The sequence below is a fragment of the Eurytemora carolleeae genome, unplaced genomic scaffold (assembly GCF_000591075.1).
Source record: "Eurytemora carolleeae unplaced genomic scaffold, Eaff_2.0 scaffold1174, whole genome shotgun sequence".
Taxonomy (NCBI): domain Eukaryota; kingdom Metazoa; phylum Arthropoda; class Copepoda; order Calanoida; family Temoridae; genus Eurytemora; species Eurytemora carolleeae.
In genome coordinates this window covers 60,869-69,205 of record NW_019397267.1, presented here as the reverse complement: position 1 = coordinate 69,205, position 8,337 = coordinate 60,869, and positions in this window count along the sequence as shown.

The following is an 8,337-nucleotide window of genomic DNA, read 5'->3' as shown; positions in this document are numbered from 1 at the left end:
GATTTGAAGATGGGTAGTGGTTGGGCGCGTGAACAGGTGGCGCGGTGAGAGATCCCTACGCGCAGCTGGAGGGGGGTGGGTGGGTATCTTGAGCGCCCGGGGGAGAGTTGAGCACACGGGTCTCTTTGGGGGACCTACAGCTAGCTCCGTTATGTTAAGAGGAACCGTGAGAGGAAAAATAAACATGAACCTTCTCCTTGTCATATAGCTGAACACAAACCTTCTCTTTATCACATAACAGAGTAAAAACCATCTCCTTGTCATACAGCAGAATACAAACATCCTCCTTGTCATATATCATCCTCAACTAAGCTTTTGGTACGTTCTGAAGTAATTTGTTGTACACTGACAGAAGATGTAATAGCATTTAGTGGACTGTGATAGCAGAATACACACCTTCTCCTTGTCATACAGCAGAATACAAACATCCTCCTTGTCATATATCATCCTCAACTAAGCTTTTGGTACGTTCTGAAGTAAATTGCTGTACACTGACAGAAGATATAGTAGCATTTAGTGGACTGTGATAGCAGAATACGAACCTTCTCCTTGTCATTAAGCAGAATACAAACCTTCTCCTTGTCATATAACAGAAAACAAACCTTCTCCTTGTCATACAGCCGAATAAAAACCTTCTCCTTGTCATATAGCAGAATAAAAACCTTCTTCTTGTCATATAGCAGAATACAAACCTTCTCCTTGTCCTTCAGCTGAATACAAACCGTCTCTTCATCATGTAGCAGAATACAAACCTTCTCCTTACCCTACAGCAGAATACAAACATTCTATTCAGCATGTAGTAGAATACAATTCTTCTCTTCATCATGTAGCAGAATACAAACCTTCTCTTCATCATGTAGTAGAATACAAACCTTCTCTTCAGCATGTAGTAGAATACAATCCTTCTCTTCATCATGTAGCAGAATACAACCCTTCTCTTCAACATATAGTAGAATACAAACCTTCTCTTCATCATGTAGTAGAATACAAACCCTCTCTTCATCATGTAGCAGAATACGAACCTTCTTTTCAGCATGTAGCAGAATACAAACCTTCTCTTCATCATGTAGCAGAATACAAACATTCTCTTCAGCATGTAGCAGAATACAAAAATTCTCTTCAGCATATAGTAGATTACAAACCCTCTCTTCATCATGTAGTAGAATACAAACCTTCTCTTCATCATGTAGCAGAATACAAACATTCTCTTCAGCATATAGTAGATTACAAACCTTCTCTTTATCATGTAGTAGAATACAAACCTTCTCTTCAGCATGTAGCAGAATAAAAACCTTCTCTTCAGCATGTAGTAGAATACAAACCTTCTCTTCATTATATACAAACCTTCTCTTCAGCATATAGCAGAATACAAACCCTCTCTTCATCATGTAGTAGAATACAAACCTTCTCTTCAGCATGTAGCAGAATACAAACCTTCTCTTCAGCATATAGTAGAATACAAACCCTCTCTTCATCATATAGCAGGATACAAACCTTCCCTTCATCATGTAGCAGAATACAAACCTTCTCTTCATCATGTAGCAGGATACAAACCTTCATCATGTAGTAGAATACAAACCTTCTCTTCATCATGTATCAGAATACAAACCTTCTCTTCATCATATAGCAGGATACAAACCTTCCCTTCATCATATAGTAGAATACAAACCTTCTCTTCATCATGTAGTAGAATAAAAACCTTCTCTTCAGCATGTAGCAGAATACAAACTTTCCCTTCATCATGTAGCAGAATGCAAACCTTCTCTTCAGCATGTAGCAGAATGCAAACCCTCTTTTCATCATGTAGCATAATACAAACCTTCTCTTCAGCATGCAGCAGAATACAAACCTTCTCTTCAGCATGTAGTAGAATACAAACCTTCTCTTCATCATGTAGTAAAATACAAACCCTCTCTTCATCATGTAGCAGAATACAAACCTTCTCTTTATCATGTAGTAGAATACAAACCTTCTCTTCATCATATAGTGGAATACAAACCTTCTCTTCATCATGTGGTAGAATACAAACCCTCTCTTCATCATGTAGCAGAATACAAACCTTCTCTTCATCATTATTGAGTCTTTGCCCCAAACTCAAATTGTTCAATTCCTTATATCTGTTCAACCTAAAGGTGTAAAAACTGTTATATTTCAATAAAAATGAATCTGTATTCATAGTTTAAAATATCCAAGGTCCAGGAAATTGGGTTGCAAAGATATTCGGATTAGAAAATTAGAGTTTGTTTCGAAGAATCAATTCCTTTGCATGGTTTGATTTTAAATATCTATCTATATAACTCTCTTTCTAAGTTCTCCCCTTTCACCCCTCCTTCCCCCCTCTTTCCCCTCTACCCTCCCTCCTCTAATTGAGTAAAATTAACTCAGAGAAATGTTCTGTCAGAATCTTCATAAGGCACAAAACCAACCTACCCTGCCCTGCGGCTAGTAACAACCTAGTTNCACTCCTCCCTCCTTTCACATCTTTTTGTTTATATTTTTTATACTCTTCGATATTTTCCATTCAATAAAAAACTCTTTTGATTTTTGAACAGCTGCCCTATAATCATTTTATCGAAAGTTCATATTATCAAATTACAATTGCAGTTTGCTTTCAGATGAGCTATTACAAAAAAAGCTTTAAAGACGTCCCAGTAATATCGTATAAAATAATCGTTGTCTTGAATCTTGATCCTTGATGTCTATTAACAACTCAATAATTCTCTAGTTCAATAAACAACTGCAAAAATCTGAATTGGTTAAAAGTATATTCTATCTGTAGAATGCACAACTTCAAAGTAGGAAATATATTTCAATGTTTTTTACATCTTCCTCAGTCCTAGGACAGATTTAACTAATAAATTATAAACTAATTCAATAGGCAATAATAACAAAAATTTGTTAAATTGAAAATACAAAGTATTTATTGAGACGAGAAATTTAACAAATTATTTGTCAACAGCAAAAGTCAAGATTTTGAAATAACAATAGTAATAAAGAAACTACAACACCATTTAAATACAATAACATGACCCTCGCGAAATTTTGAAAATCCGCGCGCAAACAAATTGTAAATCCGCCAAAAATATTAATTCTGCTTCACTGAAGATAAAATTCAGAAAGATTGAGCAACAATTAAAAGTTGAAATAGAAGATATGCGCGGAACGCCCGGTCTGATAGCCTAGTTGTGTAATGATATTACGGCATGAAACCTGTGCATTATTGTCATAACCCATTCCTCAGACCAATTATTCCAATTATTCAACCCAATTCTCAGTCAAATCACTTCCTGGATAGATAGACAGGCAAACAGAAACACATATAGATAGATAGTTATATAGATAGCTATTTAGATAGATATTTAGATAGATATTTAGATAGATATTTAGAAAGATAGATAGATGTTAGATAGATAGATAGATAAATAGATAGATAGATAGATATATATAGATAGATATATATATAGTTAGATAGATAGATAGTTAGATAGATAGATAGTTATATTGATAGATATTTAGATAGATAAATAGATAGATAGATAGTTAGAGGGATAGTTATATAGATAGATAGATAGATAGTTAGTTAGATAGATAGATAGAAAGATAGATGATAGATAGATATATAGATAAATAGATAGATAGCTATTTAGATAAATATTTAGATAGATAGATAGATGGATAGATGTTAGATAGATAAATAGATAGATAGAAGAATCCTGGTGTGCAATAATGTATAATCTAATGGTTTAATTACAATTACTATAATGTTGGCAATAAAACAACCGTATTACACTTTTACCTTGTAGCAACTAATCATAGAAAGATCTGAAATAGAATCTGTACATTCATATTCATATTTTTATTCAACTACAAAGCACGAGATAATACAAATAAAAAATCACAATTTACTATGTAGTTTGGACCCGCCTAACCAGAGTAGGTTGTTTTAATTGGTTGGCCCACTATAAACGAATGAGAATTGCAGATAAAAACAATGTACATTGTACATTTTAAACATAAGAATGATAATAAATCAGGTAAAAGGTAAGGAGGAGGTGAGGGAGTATAAAGAAAAGGGAGGATACTCAGCGTAAGGGTTGGAACAGAGGGTAACATAAGTTATTAGAATCATGTTTATGAACTACAGGGTGAAGAAGATAGTAAAGACTAAGTTTATCCACATGATACACAGTTTTTTTTTTTACAGATATAATTTGCATAACTATCTAAATAGATCTTGGCGACTTTTCTTTTGAACGATTTTGCAGATTTAGTTTCTTTAAGCTCTAATTCAATAGAATTCCATATTTTTGGAAATAAGGCAGAGGGAAAACTTTCTAGGGTTTTAAAGAGAACTCGCTCAAGTTTATATGATTTTGTTCTATTTGGTTCAGCTAAAGAATTAAACATATTTTGGAAGGAAGCTGGAAGGTTTTCATAAAAGTATTTATACATAACCCCCCCCTCCCGTCCAAATCCTTTTTCGAATAGAATTCAATTGAGCGCCGGTTTAAATCTTGAAACATTGAATACAATTTTAAGTGGAACCAACCATATTTGAGCCGCAGCTCAAATTCTTTAAATTCGGCCTCAGCAAATAGATTGTTAAGTACAATAGATGGCAACGTAGTATTTGTACACTCTCAGTACAGCTGTATTCTTACATCACAAGTGTCAGCTCAGTATAATGTCCGACAAAATTATTAATAATAATGACAATTTTAGAATAAAGAGCTTTTCTTACAGTGAAAAAGTGCAATTTTATGTGTTATTTATTTTCTGTTTTTAAACTTTTTTATTTAATCTTGAAAAACATGTCAAATAATGTGAGAACATTTCGTTTTCTTTGTTATATTTGACACTTGTGACGTCGTATATAATTTATCCATTTCTCTGCAGCCACCTATTGCACTTGATAATCTATTTGGGCCTCAGAAAAGATTAAAATATTGATCATAATAATGATCACACTGTACTATACAGTAGAGGGAAGTCAATTTTTTGCGACAAAACTGGTAGGACTTTGGACCTCGTAGCTGCTCTATAGTTTTGATATTACGCACAAGTATAAAGAAGATACAAATTAAGTAATTCAAAACATTTTTGTTCTTCAATAAGAGTTGTTATGATTGAACACATATTAACGTGTCTTCACTCTCAACAAAACTCACAATTCCTTCGGTCATACGTACAGAATGCTTGGTTATGGGTGTATTGTATGAGCTTCTGCAGTACGCGTGTTTATCTGTTAGTAAATAAAGAAATAACAGGCCATCGTCTAACCTTAATCATCGTCATCAATAAAACCATTGCCTTTGGCCTGTAACTATATATATACTCATAATCGAGGTACATAGATAGATAGATAGATAGATAGATAGATAGATAGATAGATAGATAGATAGATAGATAGATATTAGGATATACTTTATTTATCAAGCAACGAAAGGTTTGAGGGTGGGGGTGGGGGGGGAAAGAATTTGATTCATTTGATAACAAAAATTCCACTAAAAAATTTGATTTACAAAGGTAAAATGGAATTTTTGTGCAGTAAACCCAAAAATTGCTTGGTAAAGAGGCTGTTTTTTTTTGTTTAAAAATTTTCGAAGCACTTTTCGCATTTTTTTAGAATTGGTCCAGGCCCAGCCTCTAAAATTGGGCTATTAATATGAATTTGCATGCAGCCTAAACATAGATTCATACCCCCAATTAAGCAAATTTAGGTTTTAGTGTTAACAATCGATCATTTTCCTATTTTATATTTCTCAATCAATTTTTTTTCAAAAATCTAATTTTGTATTCATTTTATCCCTCATTTTGTTCTTTAACTAATGTTTTGTTTGTTGAAGGGACCGGACGTGTGACCAAAGAACAAATGTTTGGTATTTTCTTCTTATTCACTTGACAGGGGCCTTATAGTATACAGGGTAGACACTAGACAGGGGCCTTATAGTATACAGGGTAGACACTTGACAGGGGTCTATTAGTACACAGGGTAGACACTAGACAGGGGCCTTTAGGGGCTTTATAGTATACTGGGTAGACAATTGACAGGGGCTTTATAGTATACAGGGTAGACACTAGACAGGGGGCTTATAGTATACAGGGGATACACTAGACAGGGGCTTTATAGTATACAGGGTAGACACTTGACAGGGGCCTTATAGTACACAGGGGAGACACTAGACAGGAGTCTATTAGTATACAGGGTAGACACTAGACAGGGGCTTTATAGTAAACAGGGTAGACACTGGACAGGGGCCTTATAATATACAGGGGAGACACTAGACAGGGGCCTTATAGTATACAGGGTAGACACTAGATAGGGGCCTTATATTGTACAGGGTAGACACTAGATAGGGGCTTTATAGTATACAGGGTAGACACTAGACAGTGGCTTTATAGTATACAGGGTAGACACTAGATAGGGGCCTTATATTGTACAGGGTAGACACTAGATAGGGGCTTTATAGTATACAGGGTAGACACTAGTCAGGGGCTTTATAGTATACAGGGTAGACACTAGACAGGGGCTTTATAGTATACAGGGTAGACACTAGACAGGGGTTTTATAGTATACATGGTAGACACTTGACAGGGGGCTTTATAGTATACAGGGTAGACACTTGACAGGGGGTTTTATAGTATACAGGGTAGACACTAGACAGGGGGCTTATAGTATACAGGGTAGACATTAGACAGGGGCTTTATAGTATACAGGGTAGACACTTGACAAGGGGTTTTATATTATACATGGGAGACACAAGACAGGGGTTTTATAGTATACATGGGAGACACAAGACAGGGGTTTTATAGTATACAGGGGAGACACAAGACAGGGGTTTTATAGTATACATGGGAGACACAAGAAAGGGGTTTTATAGTATACATGGGAGACACAAGACAGGGGTTTTATAGTATACATGGGAGACAGGGGAATTATAGTAGAAATAGCAAGATACCCCTAAGACGGGACATTTAAAGAACCCTTAATCTGTGACATAATTATACACCTGAAACTGTATGAACGAGACCCCTAGAACTTGACACTGTACCCCTGAAACTGTATGAACGAGACCCCTAGAACTTGACACTGTACCCCGAAACTGTATGAACGAGACCCCTATATTTTAACACTGAACCCCTAAAACTGTATGAACGAGACCCTAAGAACTTGACACTGTACCCCTGAAACTTAGTACTGGAGAAGACAATTAAAGTTAAGAGTGGTGACACGTTTTTAATCTATACTAAACTAACCCTAAACTACGGGGAGGCCAGAACTTCAGAACAAGTTAAAATTTTACACCAAAAAATTATTTTTTTAAATTATGTTTTTAAAAACTCAAAATATCCATGAGTGCAGAAAAAGTTACAAAAAATAAAATTGTATCAGAAATTTCTATCTCTGAGTTTTGGCTTGTAAATAGTTTAAACCATGAACACAGAAAGACAGGAATTTAAACCCTTTCAAACCTTTAGAAATAGTAATTTAGGTCCCAGTTAAATCTTTGACAATATAAAACTAAAACCTCAATAGGACTTTGGTATTCTTTGTTTGAATACTTTCCCGGTAAAATCGTGCAGTACAAAGTTTAAAACTTCAAAATATAATTAAAAGATTGTAATATTTTTAAATCCACAGCCGATTTTTATAAATTAATCATTTAAATTTTTGATAAAATATTTATTTTTATAATTTAGAGGCGGGGGGGGGGCGGGGACAAAGAAGGGGTGTGCCCCCCCCCCCATTGCATTCCTATCTAAACTCCGTAACTCCCGTCTATAAGTACAGTAAATGTCATGTAATCTCACACTCAAATACCACTGTGGAGTATGCTCACAGAATTCTTAATTGATTTTTTATAAATAACTCACCATCCGCCTACCTTGTCCTAGTCCTTGTCCTAGTCCTTGTCCTAGTTCTTGTCCAAGTCCTAGTCCTTGTCCTAGTCCTTGGCCTAGTCCTTGTTCTAGTCCTTGTCCTAGTCCTTGTCCTAGTCCTTGTCCTAGTCCTTGTCCTAGTCCTTGTCCTAGTCCTTGTCCTTGTCCTTGTTCTAGTCCTTGTTCTAGTCCTTGTGCTATTCCTTGTCCTATTCCTTGTCCTAGTCTTTGTACTAGTCCTTGTCCTAATCCTAGTCATTGTCCTAGTCATTTTCCTAATCCTTATCCTTGTCCTAGTCTTTTTCATTGTACCTTTTCAGTCCTTGTCTTAGTCCTTGTCCTAGTCCTTTTCCTAGTCCTTGTAATAGTCCTAGTCTTAGTCCATGTCTTATTCGTTGTCCTAGTCATTGTTCTAGTCCTTGTCCAAGTAATTATCTCAGTACTTGTCTCAGTCCT